We start from the raw sequence: 21,224 nt of genomic DNA, 5'->3' as shown, positions 1-21,224 counted from the left end.
TGAAATAGCAGCGGATGATGTCCCATCCTGGACGTAGAACACCCACTTTGAGAGACGTCTCTGCAACGATTATCTGTGCCACATCCAGACCTCTCAAAATCGGGCAATTTTTCAGACTTGGGAGTAAAAGTAGCATCTAGCAAACCAGAGGAATATGGCATTAAAAGAAAAATCCCGTAACAGACAACTGCTTGCAACCCTGGGCTCCCAGCTGCCCTCTGCTTCTGGATCATTATCATGGCAGAGCTCCTCCTTGCCAGGATCAATTCGTTGTGACTTGTCAAATGCTGACTGATAAGGAAGGAGTGTTTTTCTAGACTCTGAGGCTGTCTGGTCCTTGCCCTGGGATCATTTCCTTGTACAACTGTTAGAAAATCTGCAGCCTACCGGAAGCCCGTCTAAAAAGTTTTGCAGAAGTAGAAAAGAATCCAGAAGGCTGAGGAAGCTCTGAATGTTCAGTGTCCCAGGAAACTGGCCACCCGGATGCTGCCAGCACCTTGGGAACAAGTGGACTGTAGCTCAGGAAAATGGGCCTGGCCTGGACAGCCCCAACCTGGCAACAGCTTGTGGGGAGTAAATCCTCTCACTGAAGGTTTTGCTTAATCTGAATGAATTCAATTTCAAAATCTGCCCTTGATCTAAGCCCCTTAAGCTTTTGTGGGGGACTAAGGGCCTTCAGGGTCAATGCCAATAACAAAAGGTAGGAAAAGCCACCTTTGCTCGGCTCTCGCTGCTGCATTCTATGAATGTTAGCTCGCTGCAGAAAAGGTTTCCTTTCAACACAGTCATCCTCGGAGAGCCTCCTCCCTGTTTATTGTGAAGACGACATTCAGTGCTCTCCTTTTAGATGGTCAACATGTTTGGTAGAAGGAACGCCGGACGAACCCTCAGGAAGCCCGGGTTACAACATGAAAGTGCCCCTTCCAGCAGTGGCACCTTGGCCACGCAGCTGGCTGCCCTGGACTTCAGTGTTGTATACTCAGTAGAGCCAGGAGGTTGGGCTAGCCATGGTTTTCTCCTATCTGTGCTCTTTGCAACGCTTGTCCTTAGAAGTGCTTTCCTAGGGGTGGGATGAGTGTCATCGAACAAGCTTGGTGAACACTGACAACCACATCCCTACTTAGAGAGTCAGTGTCCAACAGCATTTCAAAGGCTCTGAAAAGTCCTGTAGTAGAGAAACTTTTTCAAGTATTTTCAACCCAGTATTTCCCAAACTTCCTTACTAAACCACAAAGCCCCTTCTATCTGGTAATTCCTACTGTGAAACCAGAGTCCCACTCTGACAATGACGTAGGCGGTCCTGTGTCTGGTCTACATTTTAGCAGTTACATGACTATAGATGTAAAGGGCGTGATCCAGATCTTTTTCATTGCTGACGGCTTAAGATTGGGAGATATAATTTATTCATTGGTTTGGGGAATTACGATGCCAAACTACTCAGCAGTTGTGTTAGTTTCCTGCGGCTGCTGTAACAAACTACTACAAATTCAGTGGCTTAAAACAACAGGAACATATTTTCTCATAGGTGTTGTATTGGTATCGTGCAGCCACCTGTACCCATGCAGTGTGCTGCAGTTATTACCCACGTTCCTGTGCATAAGGTAAGGCCCCTTGCCACAGGCTATAATAACAGTGTTACATAGCAGTGAATTGAGTATGAATTCAATCAGATCAAGATATGAGTCCCAGACCTATCACGTACAATCTATGTAACCTTACGCGACTTATTTAACCTTCGAAGCCTCAATTTCCTCATTCGTAAAATGGAGATAACAATAGTAACCACCTCCTAGCGGGTTGTTGTGAGGATTAAATGAGATGAGGCCTGTAAAGAGCTTAGCACAATGCCTGCCTACTAGTAAATGCTTACTTCGTCTTGGCTATTATGGTCATGATTATATTATGGGGTGAGAATGTGTGCTATGAGGCCCCCAAAGGAACAGGAGCAAGTGATAGTGGTCTGGAACCACGGCACGTGCGAATGACTGTCCCTGGGCACAAGGGATCCGTCCTCGAATGCGGATGTCATGAAGCATCCTCATGAGGAAGAGCAAGCAGGCTGGTTCTGTGTGGCGGGGGCTGACTCAGAGCCCATCTGTAGAAGGGGCAGGATCGGGGAGAGATTTCTGCTCAGCAGGAGTGTCTGAGTCTGCCAGCTACGGATTAGGTTGTTTCAGGAAGTGGGTTTCCCATCACAGAAAGGGTTCAAGCAGGCCTGGGGCCGCTGATTGCAGGAGTGACGTGGAGTCCATTGCTCAGCTCAGAATGAGCTTCTTCGAGAACATCCCAAGACTGGGTTCTATATCTGCTCTTGCTTTCGCATCTATTCTCAAGGGTCTTACGTCAAAAAGGTGGCGTTTTTGCTAATGTCCTGATATTAGCTAGGCTTGTCATTGTTTTTTTCTCAAGAGTAGAAATCCAACTTAAACTGGATTAAGAAAAAATTTGAAAAGGAAATAACTAGTTTACTGGCCCTAACTGAAAAATTTAGGGAAATGCTATCTTCGGGCCTTGGTGGACACAGGATTTAAACACTGCCCTTAGGGTTCATCTCTTTCTCTCCCGCTCTCTATGTGGATTCTGTTCTTAGGCGGGCTTTCCTCTCACAGTGGAAAGATTATTGCCGGCGACACCAGGCTTTCACTTCTCCGCAATCCAACCAAGTTCCAAAATATCTTGGAGTTGATTTTCAAGGTTGTCAGGCGTCCTGTAGCAGAGAAATTTTTCCAAAAGTGGCAATCCAGTGTTGAGCTCTAGTTGGCCAGGTTTAGGTCACATGCCCATCCCTGAACCAAGCCCTGTGACGAAGGCTTTGAAATGCTGTGATTGACCAGCCCGGGTCGCATGCTCATCCCTGAGGCCCCCTGGCTTAATAGTGAGGGCAGTGGGGTTTCCTAAGCACAGTCAAGGAGCTTTCCCAGAAGGTGTGGGAAGGAATAATAGACAAGTAAAAGCAATAAATGCCACTAGGGCTGTGTTAGGGACCTGGTGACAAATAGTGAGTAGAGTCTTTCCTCCACCTGGCTGATCGCTGGTCTGCTATTCTGGCTGGCTCCCTGCCTCCTAGACAGAGTCTAGGTGGAGAGAAGCTGATATTCATTCCGATACCACCCTTAACATGCACTGGGCCTGGCCTTCTCCTGTGGCCTATGAATCCTAGAGCTCCTGAGTGTATTATGTTTATGTAACCTGGGACAATCGTGAGAGTGAAAGAGGATGCTGTGAACAGTTATGCTGGGACAACAAGCATAAGCCAGGGCTGTCCTGGAAACTCTAGGACCTGTAATTATCCTATTGTGAGCCAACCCAACGCAATTCCACTCAAATCTACCAGTTGACAGAACCCTTACTGTGCTGTCTCTGGGGCAACGAAGTGAAAAGATAGCAATTTGGGACGTCCTGGTGTTTGTTCCAGCCATAGAAGCTCTACCCTTCCTCTCCCCTTCCCCAGCTCATCAAACCCTGTTCACTGGCGGAGGTGTACTGGTCTATCATGTTCCTCAGCATGAGAATGAAAAGCCTCTGTGTTGACCCTCTCAGAGGCTGCTCTTTCACTGGAATATCAGAGCTTGGCTCAGCCTAAGGAATTCACAGCATGAGTGAGTAGATGGGTGTGATGAGTTGGAGACAGAGTCCCTCCCTGGCCCTTGAGACTGCATCCCAGTTTTCCCAACACCATTTATTGAAGAGACTCTCCTTTCCCCATTGAGTGTTCTTGGCTCCCTTCTCAAATGTTAGTTGACCATATACATGTGGGTTTGTTTCCGGGCTCTCTCTTCTGTTCCATTGGTCTGTGTATCTGTTTTTGTGCCAGTACCATACTGTTTTGATTACTACAGTTTTGCAATAAGCTGGAAATCAGGGAATATGATGCTTCCAGCTTTGTTCTTCTGTCTCAAGATTGCTCTGGCTATTTGAGATCTTCTGTGATTCCATACAAATTTTAGGATTGTTTTTTTCTATTTTTGTGAAAAATGCCATTGGAATTTTGATAGGGATTGCATTGAATTTATAGATCACTGGGTAGTATGGACATTTTAACAATATTAATGCCTCCAATCCATGAACATGGGATTTTTTTTCCATTTATTTGTGTCTTCTTCAATTTCTTCCATCAGTCTTATAGTTTTCAGTGCACAGATATCTTACCTCCTTGGTTCAATTAATTCATATGTATTTTATTTTGGGAGATGTAATTGTAAACGGAATTTTTTTCTTAATTTCTTTTTTGATTAGTTTGTTGTGAGTGCAAGTTTGCATCTTGCTTTGTTTTTACTCCTTACTTTCTAGTACGAGCATTTTCTCAGTCATTAAATATTTTTCCAAAACACCATTTTGAATGGCTACATAGCATCTCAGTGATGGCTGGATCATGATTTACTCGTGAACATTGGATTGGTTTTAATACAGGGCTTTATAAACAGTGCTTTGATGAACATCCTTATGCAAAAACAGGATACATAATTTGACTTAGAAGTAAAATTTGTTCTTAGAAGTAAAATCATTGTGCCAAAAGTTATGAATGTTTTAAAAGCTTTTGATTCACACGTCTACGGTTCCTTTCCATTTTTCTCCATAGGTGTCCGAAACAGTAATTTATTAGATGGCACTTTATTCACAATAGTGGTACAGAGGAGGACCAACTTCTGAGCAGCAGCAGTAGTGTAATAATTATAATAAAGATAATAATAACAGCATCGGTACAACGTTGCAGTTTAGAAAGTGCTTATCTCCTCGCTTACCTCCTTTTGTACTTAAGACATTTCCTTTTGTACTTAAGCATCTTACAGATGTAAAAACTAAAACTTGAGAAGATTAAATGATTTGTCCAAGATCACACCACTCAGCAGAAGTCTTATATGTCCTTTCAACCCTACCAAGAGGGCTAGAGAGAAAAACGAAGAGGAGGTGGGGAAATGGAAAGGCAAATGCCATGAATGTAACGAAAAGAACTTTGGAGATTGGAAATATGGTCTCAAAGGAGAGAGTGGCACATTTGTGAATAGATCAATAAAAACCTTTTGGAGCTAGAAGCATAAATTTAAATTTGAGCAACACTTCACAAACGGTAGTCCCTTACGCTCCTAAACCTCAGAAATTCTTTCCCGAGTTACCCTGATAAGTTTGTAACCTTGCGCACCCCCAATTGTGTACGGTTGGAAGTAATATTCTAGGCTGGAGGTGATTTTATCAGAGAGGAAAGGTTGTGTAGAACTTGTTTGAGATGAATGTTAGAGCCAGAGGGGCTTTTAGAAGAGACCATCTTCTGTCTCCCTCATACAACCTAAGTCTCAGAGAGGAGAAGTAATTGACGCAAGGTCACACAGAGATTCAACGTCAGGGTTGAGGCCAGACCTGAGAGATGCCATGTAGATCTGGACAGAATACAGAAAAGAAACTAGGTTAAAATAAAGCAAAGCAATTTTTTTTTAAAGTTCTGGATCAAAGGAAGTCTTAATTCATTTAGCATAATATGAGTATTCCTATTGTGTTACATCCCAATGCAGTTTCAATTTACACATAATGCAAGGAAATGTCGTGTAAATCACTCAGATAAGCTTTCCTGTTTTCTTTGCTCATTTTGTTATACTTGATTTTTTTACCTTTAGCTAAGTAATGTAGTTAAGAGGATCATGTGAGTCGTACAAATAAGAAAGCAGAATCAGGCGGTACAAGGCATCTTAGTAAAGTGTAAGTAAATCAGACCAATTGTTTCTGAGCCCGGTTGATTCTCAAAATCCTTTGAAGGACTTTGTGAATATACAGATTCCCGGAGCCCCACCCCACAGACTCTGATTCAGCAGGTCTGATGAACCTGGCTACTTCCTTCCAAACTTGCTTAAAAAAATAAAACGAGTATGCAAGCATTTTCAAGTTTAACTGAAAATTTTCAATTTTATCCTTGAAAATAAGTTAGTGAATTCTCAAGAAGCCTTAAGATAACACAGAATGATTTTTTTGAAATGTCAAAGTCAAGTGACCATTCCTGCTTAGAAATTAATTTGGGGAGGTAAACTTCTAAATGTCTGTTCAAAATGACCCTATACTTAGAAATGTCTGAGAAATTAAGTGAAGGAGGCAGTAATAGTCGATAAATGGATTTTCTGTTGTGTAAATGTTTATACAGATGTTGTAAGTGAGACTTTTTCAAAAAACCCAGAGGCTGCTGACAGCGGACAACTTTGCATATGTGTGTTAACAGGAGAATGTGCTGTGTTTCAAATGAATGGGGAAGCGGGGCTAAATGACTTTCAGATTAGCTGGAACAGATGGAAGGGTCACAGTTGAACGACTTGACACACCAGCATAAAGGCAATGCTGAAGTGGAGTTCATTGCCTCTGACAGATACTGTCAATCAACCCGGGCACTCTCTCAGTTAACCGACAGCCTGGACCTTTAAAGATTTAAAAAAGAATTTTTTAAAAAAGTATTTTGAAGCAAGAACTGGAGTTTAACTGTTTGTTTTGTTTTTTAGGAATGAACTCCATCCCAGACTGACTAAGATTTTAAAAACAAAACAATAGGTTATAGACATCTTGGGAATTAATATGAGATAAACTTGGCATTAGGGGCTTTCAGTAACAGATCATTCTGTAAAAATTTAGTCCACATGATGGCTTTTGAGGGTCCTATCATCATACTAGTTAGAACACAGTGCAGAATACCAGAAGGAAATGCAAGGTTTTTTTTTAAAAAACTATTCAACTTGAATTTCGATCAGCAGTTGTCATAACGATATGTACAAGCGAGTATAAAATGTACTATATTTAGTTATTTTTTTCTAGGTCTGACTCTGTAACTTGGTATGTGTTAAACTTTTGCATGTGGCCCAAATAGTAAAAAACAATTAACCCAATTCTCTTCCCTTAGAAGCTACTCCTCAAGAATAAGAGGGCCTTAGGGAGGTAGCTTTGCCCTCTCAGGCCACTAGAGGACCCTTGAAGAGTCTAAAGACCCTTCCACACCACCAGTCCCAGGTGGGCTCCCTGCAGAAGGCTACTATTTTCTTTCCTGCCTCGACACAGCTGACGAGTCCAAATTAACACATTGGTTGCTATGTGCTTCTATGCATGTTGCTAGGTCAGAGGCTGGAAAGTTCAGAAAGGGGGTTGCTATTTGCACTTCTCCATCACGGAGGGACTGTGATTTTGGTCATGGCTGACTGTGGACCCTAATAGTTCATCTGAGAGTGCCCATGGGTAGCAGAGAGAAGCCGCCAATTATTAGAAATGTAGGGAATCTTGTAGAGTATGAGTCATGACTAAGTGGTTAACCTTACAGCTTGATCTCCTTCCTTGAGGTTAGCATGCATTTGAAATAGTGGCTTGAAAAACAGATTGATCATTGGAGCATCTTGCTGATGGTATTTCTATGGCTATAACGGCATTTCATATCCTAAAGGCATTTTCATAGGAACATGGACTGTAGCCCAAACCTTCAAAGGGTGGAAAGCAATCTGCTTAACACTGTGCTTACCCATGGCATAGCATCACCATTTCCTCCCCAACAATGTCCCAACTTAGAAAACCCGTTTCTCTCACAGTCTGTAACCAGAGCCCAAAGAACTATGCAACTCCAGCCTGGTCACAGCTGCTTAGACCGAGGTGGACACCCAGCCCAAGATTTGCCATGTAGAATCTCCTTTTCTCATTGTTTGTTCCCTGCCTTCCCATCTTCAATCTTCCTTCTCCTTGTCCAATTTTCATAGGTCCCTGCTAAGGAATAACTATGTATTAATGAATGGCAATGGTTTAATATGGTATTTGTGTCACTTATCTATTCCCAAGGGGAGAAAAAAACCCCATGCTTAGTGGCTTAAAACAACAATGATCATTTGTTTTCCTGAAGAATCCGCTCTTAGGACAGGACTTAGTAGGGACAGCTCCATCTATACCTCAGGTGGCATCAGCAAGGTCAACTTAACTTGGGACTGGAAGGCCCACTTTCAAAATGCCTCGTTCATTTGGGTGGCAAGTTGATGCTGGTTGTCAGCTGGGGCTTTCAGTTCTCGTCTACATGGGCATCTCCACTAGCTGCTTGGTCTTCCGTACAGCATGGTGTTGGGTTCCAAGAGCAAGTGTCCCAAGACAACAAGACACTTCTATGACCTAGCCTTGGAAGTCATATAGTGTCATTTCCACCGTGCTATATTGGTCAAAGCATCACAAAGACCCACCCAGTTTCAATGAGAGAGGACATAGATTCCACCTCTTAAACTGAGAAACAACAAGGTTCCAGAAGAGTACATAGTATGGGAGAGATTACCATATCCCTCTTTAGAAAATACAATCTGCCATAGTATCTCACCTAGATAAATACGCATCTTATCCAGGCCCCGTATTAATCAGAGCTCATCCAAGAAACAGAAGGCCACCCAAACCAGTGAACGTTAAAGGGAGATTATCATAAAGAGGCAAGGAAATCTCATGGTAACAAAATATAGGAAATACAGTTCAGCCTCATAGGAACTGGAAATTGATCAGACTGCTGTCTCCCCATCTCCTTTTCCTTCAGGAGCCTCAGGGTGTCTGACACTGCTTCTCTCCAAGCATTTGGTTCAACCTCCCACAGGCTGTGTTGTCAACATTCATGTGGTCAGAAATGGCTGCCCAGTGTAGACTCCACATAACTTTTTCATACAAGGGCCCACAACTCTCTAATGTCTCTGTGTCTCCTGGTCAACACATATAAATGACTCAGCTTAATCTATGGATTGTAGCCCTGGGTCAGATGTCCAGCCCTATTCCCATCTGCTGTGGCAAGGGAAAGATGTCACACTACGTGCACGTGACCTCCCAGCAGGGGATAGAAGGAGACGTTGCCAAAGAAAGAAATGTGGGGTGAGGTGTTCAGAGTCAGGGAATGAAGTCGCGAAGGATGTCAGATCACCATCTTTTTGTGAGGATTAAATAGTTCAGCGTTAAGTAAGGTTTTTAAGGCAGATCTTAGCACGAAGAGAATGATGATAAATATTTGGTATCTTTAGTTTTTATTAGGCAGGCACCAAAAACATTTCCATTCCACTATCTTTTCCCCAAAGACTAAATAATGTATGTGTTTTAGACACCCTGATTGGACACTACATGCAATATCTTGAGGCAAAATTAAACTTAGAATCAATGCTGAATAATTCTCATGAAAAAGTTTAATATGAACACTGAAAACAATTGCAAAAGTAACCTAGAAATAAAAGAATTAGTAAAATCATGCTATCTCCCTTGTCTGGAGTGAGTTCAAGGTATGAAAAATAATAATGAAATAAATAGGATAGTTTGTATTGATAAGTTTAATTCACAAGAAAGAGTTAACAGAACTTTTCTGGGTCAGCTAAGGAAGTATCAAAACATATAAAGCCAAAGTTGTTGGAAATATAAAGAGAAATTGACAAAGACAAAATTATTGTGAAAGAATTGAAGTTTTTATAATATTATCTTTTATAATATTATCACTTTCTGATATCAAATAGACAAAAAGGAAGATTTGCAGAATCTAAATAGAAAAATGTATATAAGAAACCTTTTAAAGCACCCACAGATCATATAACACATTGAAAATACAGAAGTGTCACCTATTTTTTGGGGGACCATGACTGGGACAGGAGATGACAGGTGATATGGTCCTAGTGGAGGGTGAGAAATTGCATGATTTTTAAGAAAGTGGGTAATTGATAATCTGCATGGAAGGACTCGCCAAAGAATGAAGGGGCAATAATATAGGAGAGAGAGGAAGAACAAGGTCCTGATCTTAGAGAAATCGGAAAGCAGGCGATCAAGGATGGAGATGAAAAGATTGGCCTTAAAACGGGAAAATATACATCTTCCTCTTAGATGAGAGGCTTTTTTGGTGAGAGTGCAGCCAATAGAGATGAGGTGGAGGTGTATAGAGAAAAGTTTGAGGGATTTCAGACCCAGTAGACAATATTGTTAGTGAAATAGGTTAAGTCAGGTTGGCGAGAATAGGGTGGATTTTGTAATTGTGTCATAAGCTTGAGGAAGCGTCGTAAAAGCCTGGGCTGTGCGAGGTAAGTAAGCAGGGGCACCCGGATTTCTGCAGGACTCAGTCTGCTGTTTATTGCCTTCATTGCGTTCTAAAGTTTGTTGGCTATGCTTCACTCATTTAAGAAAACTTCTCTACATAGATTTTTTCCCCTTTTTTTTAACCAGTGGATCCTGTTTTATAGATGCAATACTTCTGGAGTTTATTGACAGTACAATTTGGAGATGTTTCTATAGTTCTCCTTTGTTTCTTAGGGCTATGTATCTTCTCATACCTCCTATTGGCCTTTTCTTTTGAATTGCTGAATTTTTAATTATTTTATTGAGATCATACTGGTTTATGACATTGTGTAATTTCAGGTGTACATTATTATTTTTTTTTAAAGATTTTATTTTTCCTTTTTCTGCCAAAGCCCCCCAGTACATAGTTGTGTATTTTTAGTTGTGGGTCCTTCTAGTTGTGGCATGTGGGATGCCACCTCAGCATGGCTTGATGAGCGGTGCCATGTCCGCACCCAGGATTCGAACTGGTGAGACCCTAGGCCACTGAAGCAGAACACTCGAACTTAACCACTCGGTCACAGGGCCGGCCCCCAGGTGTACATTATTATGTATCAGTTTCTGTATGGACTACATTATGCTCACCACCAATACTCCAGTGTTTATCTGTCACTATACATATGTACCCCTTTACCCCTTTTACTCACCCCCCCTTCCTCTCTGGTAACCTCTAATCTGTTGTCTTTATCCCTGTGTTTGTTTATCTTCCACATATGAGTGAAATCGTATGATATTTGTCTTTCTCTGTCTGTCTTATTTCACTTAACATAATACCCTCAAGGTCCATCCATGTTGCTGCAAATGGGATAATTTTGTCTTTTTTATAGCTGAGTAGTACTCCACTGTATATAAATACCACATCTTCCTTATCCAGCCATCCGTCAATAAGCACTTGGGTTGCTTCCATGTCTTGGCTATTGTGAACAATGCTACAGTGAACATAGGGGTGCATAAATCTCTTTGAATTGTTGATTTCAAGTTCTTTGGATAGATACCCAGTAGTGGGATAACTGGGTCATATGGTATTTCTATTTTTAATTTGTTGAGAAATCTCCACACTGTTTTCCATAGTGGCTGCACCAGTTTGCATTCCCACCAGCAGTGTATGAGGGTTCGGTTTTCTCCACATCCTCTCCAACGTTTGTTATTTTTTGTCTTCATAATAATAGCCGTTCTGACAGGTGCGAGGCAATATCTCATTGTTGTTTTGATTTCATTTCCCTAATAATTAGTGATGTTGAACATCTTTTCATGTGCCTGTTGGCCATCTGTATATCTTCTCTGGAGAAATGTCTGTTCATATCCTCTGCTCATTTTTTGATTGGGTTGTTTGTTTTTTTGTTGTTGAGTTTGTGAGTTCTTTATGTATTTTGTAAATTAACCCCTTGTCAGATATATGATTTGCAAATATTTTCTCCCAGTTGGTGGGTTGTCTTTTTGCTTTGTTCATGCTTTCCTTTGCTGTCCAGCTTTTTAGTCTGATGTAGTCCCATTTCTTTTTTCTTTTTCTTTTTTTTCCTTGCTTGAGTCGACATGATATTCAAAAAGATGCTTCTAACACTGATGTCAAAAAGCATACTGCTTATGTTTTCTTCTAGGAGTTTTATGGTTTCAGATCTTATGTTCAAGTCTTTAATCCATTTTGAGTTAATTTTTGTGTATGGTGTGAGATAATGGTTGACTTTCATTCTTTTGCCTGTGACTGTCAAGTTTTCCCAACACTATTTATTGAAGAGACTTTCCTTTCTCCATTGTATGTTCTTGGCTCCTTTGTCAAAGATTAGCTGTCCATAAATGTGTGGTCTTATTTCCAGGTTTTCAGTTCTGTTCCATTGATCTGTGTGTCTGTTTTTGTACCATTACCATGATATTTTCATTACTGTAGCTTTGTAGTATATTTTGAAGTCAGAGATGATGATGTCTCCAGCTTTGTTCTTTTTTTCTCAGGATTGCTTTGGATATTTGGGGTCTTTTGTTGTTCCATATAAATTTTAGGATTCTTTGTTCTATTTCCGTGAAGAATGTCATTGGGATTCTGATTGGGATTTCATTGAATTTGTAGATCGCTTTAGGTAATATGGACATTTTTCATATTATGGAAAATAATGTGTTTATTCTTCCAATCCATGAGCATGGAATATCTTTCCATTTCTTTATGTCTTCCTCAGTTTCTTTCAATAATTTCTTATAGTTTTCAGTGTATAGGTCTTTCAGCTCCCTGGTTAAATTTAGTCCCAGATATTTTATTCTTTTTGTTGTAATTGTATGTGGGATTGTATCTTTGACTTCTCTTTCTGCTAGTTCGTTGTTAGCATGTAGAAATGCAACTGATATTTGTAGGTTGATTTTGTATCCTGCAACTTTGCTGTAGTTGTTGATTATTTCTAAAAGTTTTCTGGTGGATTCTTCAGGGTTTTCTATATATAGAATCATATCGTCCGCAAGAGTTTTACTTCTTCCTTTCCAATTTGGATACCTTTTATTTCTTTTTCTTTCCTGATTACTCTGGCCAAAATCTCCAGTACTATGTTGAATAGAAGTGGTGAGAGTGAACATTCTTGTTTTGTTCCTATTCTCAGAAGGATGGCTTTCACTTTTGCACCATTAAGTATGATATTGGCTGTGGGTTTGTCATATATGGCCTTTATTATGTTGAGGTAATTTCCTTCCATGTCCATTTTATCCAGGATTTTTTATCATAAATGGATATTGGAGCTTGTCAAAGGCTTTCTCTGCATCTATTGAGATGATCGTGTGATTTTAATTCCTCATTTTGCAAATGTGGTGTATCACATTGATTGATTTGTGGATGTTGAACCATCCCTGCATTCCTGGTATAAACCCCACTTGGTCATGGTGTATGATCCTTTTAATGTATTGCTGTATTCGATTTGCCAGTATTTTATTGAGGATTTTTGTGTCTATGTTCATCAGCAATATTGGCTTGTAATTTTCCTTCTTTGTGTTTTCCTTGTCTGGTTTTGGTATCAGGATAATGTTGGATTCATAGAATGAGTTAGGATGTGTTCCATCTTCTTCAGTTTTTCAGAATAGTTTGAGAAGGATAAGTATTAACTCTTCTTTGAATGTTTGGTAGAATTCTCCAGTGAAGCCCTCTGGTCCTGGGCTTTTGTTTTTTGGGAGGTTTTTGATTGTTGTTTCTATCTCTTAGCTTGTGATTGGTCTATTCAGATTCTCTATTTCTTCTTGAGTCAGTTTTGGGAGGTTGTATGAGTCTTAGAATTTATCCATTTCTTCTAGGTTATCCAATCTGTGGCCATATAGTTTTTCATAGTTTTCTCATATAATCCTTTTTATTTCTGTGATATAAATTGTAATGTCTCCTCTTTCCTTTCTAATCTTATTTATTTGAGTCTTCTCTCTTCTTTTCTTAGTGAGTCTGGCTAAGGGCTTGTCAATTTTCTTTATCTTCTCAAAGAAGCAGCTTTTAGTTTCATTGATCCTTTCTATTGTTTTGTTTCATCTCTATTTCATTTATTTCTGCTCTAATTTTTATTTCCCTGCTTCTGCTGACTTTGCGCTTTGTTTGTTCTTCTTTTCCTAATTCTGTTAGGTCTATTTTAAGATTATTTGTTTGAGATTTTTCTCATTTGTTGAGGTAGGCCTGTATTGCTATAAATTTCCCTCTTAGCAGCACTTTTGCTGCATCTCATAAGAGTTGGTATGTTGTGTTTTCATTTTCATTTGTCTCCAGGTATTTTTTGATATTTCCTTTGATTTCTTCATTGATCCTATGGTTGTTCAGTAGCATATTGTTTAGTTTCCACATATTTGTGACTTTCCCAGCTTTTTTCTTGTAGTTGATTTCTAGTTTCACAGCATTGTGGTCAGAAAAGATGCTTGATATGATTTCAGTCTTCTTAAATTTATTGAGGCTTGCCTTGTTTCCCAATATATGGTCTATCTTTGAGAATGTTCCATGTGCACTTGAGAATAATGTGTATTCTGCTGTTTGGGGATAGAATGTTCTCTATATATCTATTAAGTCTATCTGGTCTAATGTTTCATGTAAGGCCACTGTTTCCTTGTTAACTTTTTCTGTCTGGATGATCTGTCCATTGATGTAAGTGGGGTGTCGAGGTCCCCTTCTATTATTGTGTTGCTGTCAATTTCTCCCTTTAGATCTGTTAGTAATTGCTTTTTGTACTTTGGTGCTCCTGTGTTAGGTGCATATATATTCATAAGTGTTATTTCCTCTTGGTGGAATGTCCCTTTTATCATTATATACTTCCCCTCTTTGTCTCTCATTGTCTTTTTTACCTTGAAGTCTTCTTTGTCTGATATAAGTATGGCAATGCCTGCTTTCTTTTGCTTGCCATTTGCTTGGAGTATCATCTTTCTTCACTCTGAGCCTGTGTCTGTCTTTAGAGCTGAGATGTGTTTCCTGAAGGCAGCATCTTGTTGGGTCTTGTTTTTTAATCCATCCAGCCACTCTGTGTCTTTTGATTGGAGAATTCAATCCGTTTACATTTAGGGTGATTATTGATATATGCAGGCTTAATACTGCCATTTTATCTCTTGCTTTCCAGTTGTTCTATATTTCCATTGTTTCTTGTCTCTTGTCTCTCTGATTGCCATTTCATTTCGGTGATTTACTGTGATGGTTTTCTCAGTTTCCTCTTTATTCATGATTTTTGACTCTGCTCTGATTTTTTGTTTAGTGGTTACTATGAGGTTTGTAGAAAAGCTCTCATAGATGAGATAGTCCGCTTTCTGATAGCCTTTTATCTCCATGAGCCTGAGCAGGTTCCATCCTTAACCTCTTTCCCTTCTGAGTTATTGTCACAAATTATTCTTTCTTGTGTTGTGAGTTTGTGACTGAATTGAAGTTTTTATAATTATTTTTGATGTTTTCCTTCCCTTTATCTTTTATGTTATTAAGTATTTGCTAACCTCTTCTCATAGAGAGCTGCAATTTTCTGATTTTATCTGTCTATTTATCTCCCTGCTCAAGACTTTGTAAACCTTTGCCTTTTTGTTTCAGGTAGAAGGAGGGCTTCCTTTATCATTTCTTATAAGGGAGGTCTAGTGGGGATGAACTTCCTCAGCTTCTGTTTATCTGGAAAAGCTTTTATGTCTCCATAGTATCTGAAGGATAGTTTTGCCAGATAGAGTATTCTTGGCTGAAAGTTTTGTCTTTCAGTATTTTGAATATATACTTCCATTCTCTCCTAGGCTGTAAGGTTTCTGCTGAGAAATCTACTGAAAGCCTGATATGGATTCCTTTGCAGGTTATTTTCTTCTGCCTTGCTGCCCTTAATATTTTTTGTTTGTTATTGACTTTTGCCAGTTTTACTGTTATGTGCCTTGGAGAAGGTCTTTTTGCATTGAAGTAATTGGGAATTCTATTGGCTTCATGTACTTGTAAGTCTGGTTCTTCCCCAGGTGTGGGAAGTTCTCAGCTATTATTTCTTTGAACAAGCTCTCTGCTCCTTTCTCCTGCTGGAATACCTATAATCCTTATATTGATTTCCTAATTGAGTTGGATATTTCTTAAAGAATTTCTCATTAAAAAAAAATCTTAGTTTTCTCTCCTCCTCTACTTGAAGCATTTCTATATTTGTCCTCTAATTCACTAATTCTGTCCTTCATAACATCAGCCCTATTTTATATGGTTTCTAGATTATTTTTATCTCATTGTGTTCTACATATCCAGAATTTCCATTTGGTTTTTTTTAGAGTTTCAATCTCTTTGGTGAAGCATTCTTTCTGCTCATTAATTTTATTCCTGAGCTCATTGAATTATCTTGCTGAGTTTTCTTGTAACTCATTGAGTTTCTTTATGACAACTATTTTGAATTCTCTGTCATTTAGATTGTAAATTTCTGTGACTTCAGGATTGGTTTCTGGAGACTTGTCATTTTCCTTCTGCTCTGAAGTGTTACTGTAGTTCTTCATGGTGTTTGATGAATCGATCCTTTGCTGACACATTTGTGGTACTATCCAGTTGCAGATTCCACCTGCCACCACTTGAGGGGAGCAGCAGCTGTGTTTTCTGATGCCCCCCATCTGCTGGAAGTTGTGCAGGTAGGGCTGCTCTGCATTTTCCTGGGCTGGCTACAGCTGCTTTGCAGATTGCACCCATGTGGGCACGGCCTCTGTGCTGGGTGGAGGGGTTGCAATTGTGTGGGCAGGCCACTGTACTCAGCAGGGGACCAGCTGAGCTGATGTACTGGGCAGAAAGGGTGCCTATGCGGAGGCTGAGCCACCACTCGGTGGGTCCCACGGGCCACTGTGCTCTGCAGGCAGGGTGCTTTCTGAGTGGTTGGGGCACCTTCTCGGCTGTACTGCACTCAGTGAGTGGGTGCCTTCATGGGGGCTGAGCTGCTGCCACATGGTGTAGAGCATTCCCACCAGTGGGGCTGCCATGGCATGGTGGGCACCCCAATGGCTGAGCTACAACTCCTAAAGCATTCACACACAGGCCAGGCTGCCCTCGCCTCCTCTTATGGTTGTGCCAGCTGCTGTGTGAGGATCTGTGACCTGGCTTGCTGCCACCAGGGAGAGAGAGAGGTGTGCTCACCTAGTTTCACTGCCTCCCAAGGATCCAGTCCACCACCTTCAGATGCATGGCTGCCTGGACCTCTCAGACATCCTTTTGTGCTATGCAGGGAATCCTCTGCTGATTAATGAATGTCAGTTTCATTGGAACTTAAAGGGGAGAGACAAAGGGAACAGCTCACTGTGCCATGATGCTGACGTCACTCCTCAAATTGCTGACTATGTCTGTGTATCCAGGAAATTCTCTCCTTTTGCTCATCCTTACATTGGAAAGTCTATTTTATTTGTCCAGTGTTGAGGTTTCTGTGATAGGTTATGTTTGACCTTTGTATATCTTCAAACTCAGATGAAGGGACAAGTGCACACTTCAGATTTACGATAGTGGTACTTTTTGAATCAGTTAGAATTAGGATTGACTGTATCAGGAATATGAAATAACAGCATTTTAAATGAAATAGAAATTTGTTTATGTCTTCAGTAAAAATCTGGAGATAATTTAGGGCTGGTAAGGCTGCTCTCTCCGAGTCCTCAGGAATGCAGATTCCTTCTAGCTTTGGCACATAAGATAGAGTTCCAGCTTTTACATCCACATTCCGGGTAGCTTGATGGAGGAAAAGGGAAAGAAGAGACTGAGAGAGGTTTATTGGGGGTGGGGAGGAAGCTGCCACATGATACTTCTACTTACATTCCATTGGCCAGCCCTTAGTCACATGACTGAATCCTACCTGCAAGGAAGGCTGGGAAATGTACTTTTTGTTCTAAGCAACCGTGTGCTCCACTAAACATTTCACTACGTAGGAAGAGGATAAGAACAGCTATGATGGGTGACCCTATGGTATCTGTCACTCTTTCACTGATCAGAGATAACTTCATCTCCTGGGGTAGAAGGAAGCAGCCACCAGAGGTGTCAAAGCAGGGATATTTACCTTTATGTGTGAATTGCTTCTTCTTGAGTGTAGTTGTCTGCATTAACCTCACTCATGCCCCTCTCTAATTTGCAGGACAGCTCTTGCTGCTCTTTTGGCAGGTCTTCTGTGTGTTTTGATGGACCATCCATCCATGTCAGGTATGGTCTGTTGCAACGTGATCTCAGTTCCTTTTGGATTATAGCACTCTGCCCTTCTACATGCTTTAGGAAGCTTGAAATCTGTCTGTTCACTGATTTCCCTCAAGAAATGCTGTAAGGTAGAGATTGTTGTCTGGGTTCCATTGGGGTTTCTTCCATTTACAACTCAGGCAGTCTTCTTTTCCATGTGGCATACCAGAAATATGGTACTGCTTGTGCCATAATCTGCAGAAATTCCTGAAAATTGCTGGCATGTCAGTGGCACTGTTCCCTAGTTTCCAGTGATAAAATGGATTTTTCTCTATAATGGTTGATATGGAGAAATTACCTTTGATAATTTTAGTAGAAATTTTATTGGAAGGACATTAAGCATAAGGCTTATTATCACCATCATCAATCAGAATCCATTCTTTGTCTTTCTTATAGTGTCATAGATTGTAACTTGGTATATCCCTTCCATGACTAGGCTACATGCAAAGTTGAGATATTAATATGCATAAGAATTTTAATATATTGGAATCACTTTATCCAGGAACCTCCAGAAGAGATAAACACTGCTGTGCTTAGAGCAGTTTGGGCAACTAGAATAATAAATCCACTCAACTAACCTTCAGCGAAGGGAAATTTTTGTAAGGATGCACATAAACTGACTCTAGAACCAGAAAACCACCTGTACTGAAGGTAACTACTCTCTTGGCCTCTCTCTGCTGGGCCACATGGTTTCTCATAATGCTGCTGCTGCTTCTGTCCATGTCTGATCCAGTCTCCTAGCTTTCTAGCAGCTGGCTTCCTCCTAGCTTCAGTGCGCCCCTGGTCCCAAGTGGATACCAAAGTCCCAGGTCTGCCTTGAGCTCTTTCTGCTCAGCTCTAGCAGCTATTGTCTTATTCTTTACGCATTCCCAAAAGAAGAATCTAATTGGCCTAGCTCAATTTTTCAAGCAGGCTTTTTAAGCATAAATCATAGGTCACTGGACAGGCTTCTCTTAAGTCCAAGGCCACCCCAGTTCACATCAGCTGAGGTGTAGAGCAGTGTGAGAAGCATGTGGTACAGAACATGGCTGTTTAGAGCAGCAGGGGCTGGAGCTCTTGCTGAACTTGTCTGCAGTTGGCTCTGCCCTGGGTGTCATTAGGACTGCTCCACATTCACTGACTCCCTTAGCCAACCAGAATCAGTGCCAACCTCCTTATCAAGCATTCAGGGCTTCACATTCTTAAATGTGCCCACTTGTCAATCACGCCTCCCACGCTCACCCTCTTTGCCACTCTGACTGAACTATTTACTTTGCCCCCAAACCCACCATAGACGTTCCTGCCTCCAGGCCTTTGCTTGTTCTGTGCCCACTTTGCCTTCCCTCCTGCCATCCTTCAAAGGCCAAATGAAGTTGCTCTTTCTTTATATCAATGACAGCTACTATTTGCTGAGTGTCTACCATGAACCAGGTATTCTCCAAGATACTTTACATATATAATGCCATTTAGGGGCCGGCCCCGTGGCCGAGTGGTTAAGTTCACTTGCTCCACTTTGGCGACCCAGGGTTTCACTGGTTCGGATCCTGGGTGCGGACATGGCACTGCTCATCAGGTTATGTTGAGGCAGCGTCCCATATAGCACAACCAGAGGCACTCACAACTAGAATATACAACTATGTACCAGGGGGCTTTGGGGAGAAGAAGAAGGAGGAGGAGAGGAGGAGGAGAAAAAGAAAAAGATTGGCGACAGATGTTAGCGCAGGTGCCAATCTTTAAAAAAAAAATTCGTTTAATCCACTTTACTTATCTTTCAAAATAGGTATCATTTCTCCCATGCTACAGGTGGGCAAAGGAGGCTTGGAAAAGTTAAATTGCTTACCCAAATTCACATAGGGAGTAAGTGTCAAAGTTGGGATTCTGAACCCAGGGCCTGTCTGACTTCAAAGTCTATATGCTTTCTTACACCATGCTTAATTATGAAGCATTTCCTGGTGACTTAAAACCATTGTTTACTTGCCTTCCTTTGAATAGTACTTAATGCCTATTCTGAACAACTGATTTGACATTTAATGGATGATTCCTCATAATACTGATTGCCCTTTGGCGTGTAAACTTTCCCTCTGAGCTAGACTCCAAGCCAGTGGTTCTCAATGGGGGTGGCATGGCTCCTAGGAGGCATTTTGTAAATTTATGTGTGGGGACTGGTTATCACATTGATTGGGGAGGACCGTTGTCACTTACTGTGCAGGGAATCATCCCACAACCCACAATGCTTTGTGATGTTCCACTAGACATCCAAGGTTAAAAACTTGTTTGTAATTATCTAAAGTTAGGTCTCAAACCTAACTTTGTATTACGTACAGACACCAAGTAATCTTTGCACAGTTTTAACATACAAAGAATTGTCCAGGGATACAATGACTGTTGTTAAAAAATAAAAAAGCACAATTATACTTTGTTTACTTGCCTTTGCCCAAGAGTTTTTCACCACTTCAGAAAATTACATCCACTGATGGCAACACTACTTGTGGTATTTGAATCTCCAACAAAATACAGTTGTCAGTCAGCTTTATAGCTATTGCATTTACAATGATTCTATACGGAGATGAAAACTTCTGACCTCTCATAACTACTAGTGTAAGCTTCCTCAAGCATTTACATATTGAAATACATGCTGTTTTACTACAAACTCTTTTCCTTTTATTTCTCTTATATTACTGATGGGGCATCACATTGCTTTTTGTGAAATTATATGTGTAGGTAGGTTCTATCACGTGTGATAATATCTAGAGATGATTTCAATATAGTGAGGGGGATGTTGACACTATGTGTTGGGAGAGGAGAAGACTGAGAAGCAGGGCTCGAGCCCCGGGAGGGCAGGGACCAAGTCTCATGCTGGGTTGACTTCCCAGAACTCCTGGTGGAGCTCTATGTCCTTTGGAAACAGGGAAGCATTTGCGGAATCTAACCAAGGGCAGGAAGATGGCTCCAAACGAGCCCGCTAACTGCGAAGGCTGTGGGTAAGAAAGGTCCCTAACTCTCAGAGTTCATGCCTCTTTGACAATTGGATGGACACATGCTAAGACTCCCATTCTTGAACGTGCCCCTCGATCCCACACTTCTGAGCTTTGACTGTTTCTCTCTCTGGAAGCTCGTTTCCTCCCCCTGCCAATCTGCATGAGGACCAATCCAAGTCTATCTTTTAAGGCACAAGTCAAGAGGATTTTCCTGATCCTCTCCTCTCCCCTCCCCACTCTTCCAAACTGAACTAATCTCTCTTTCGGACTCTCACAGTATTTTATCTGTACCTCTTTTGTGGCAAAGTGGATTTTTTAAAAAACTTTGTCTTAGAGTTCTTTATATATAGTCTCGTTATCCCACCCAGACAGTGAATTCTTGGCCATGGGGATCTGTTCCTGACTCACTTCTCTATCCCCACACAGAGCATGGGACCAGGCACAGAGTAGATGTTCAATAAAGAGTTGCTGCATGAATAAGTGAATTGCTGAAAAGCAGTCCTTTATGAAGCTGGGAGGAAAGATGCTTCAGAGGAATGGATTCTTTACAGTGGGTTAGAATGGGCCAGAATTTCTCTTGAACAGCTTTTCCT

The sequence above is a fragment of the Equus quagga genome, chromosome 14 (genome assembly GCF_021613505.1).
Source record: "Equus quagga isolate Etosha38 chromosome 14, UCLA_HA_Equagga_1.0, whole genome shotgun sequence".
In the NCBI taxonomy this organism is placed as follows: Eukaryota; Metazoa; Chordata; class Mammalia; order Perissodactyla; family Equidae; genus Equus; species Equus quagga.
This window is presented reverse-complemented; position numbering follows the sequence as displayed.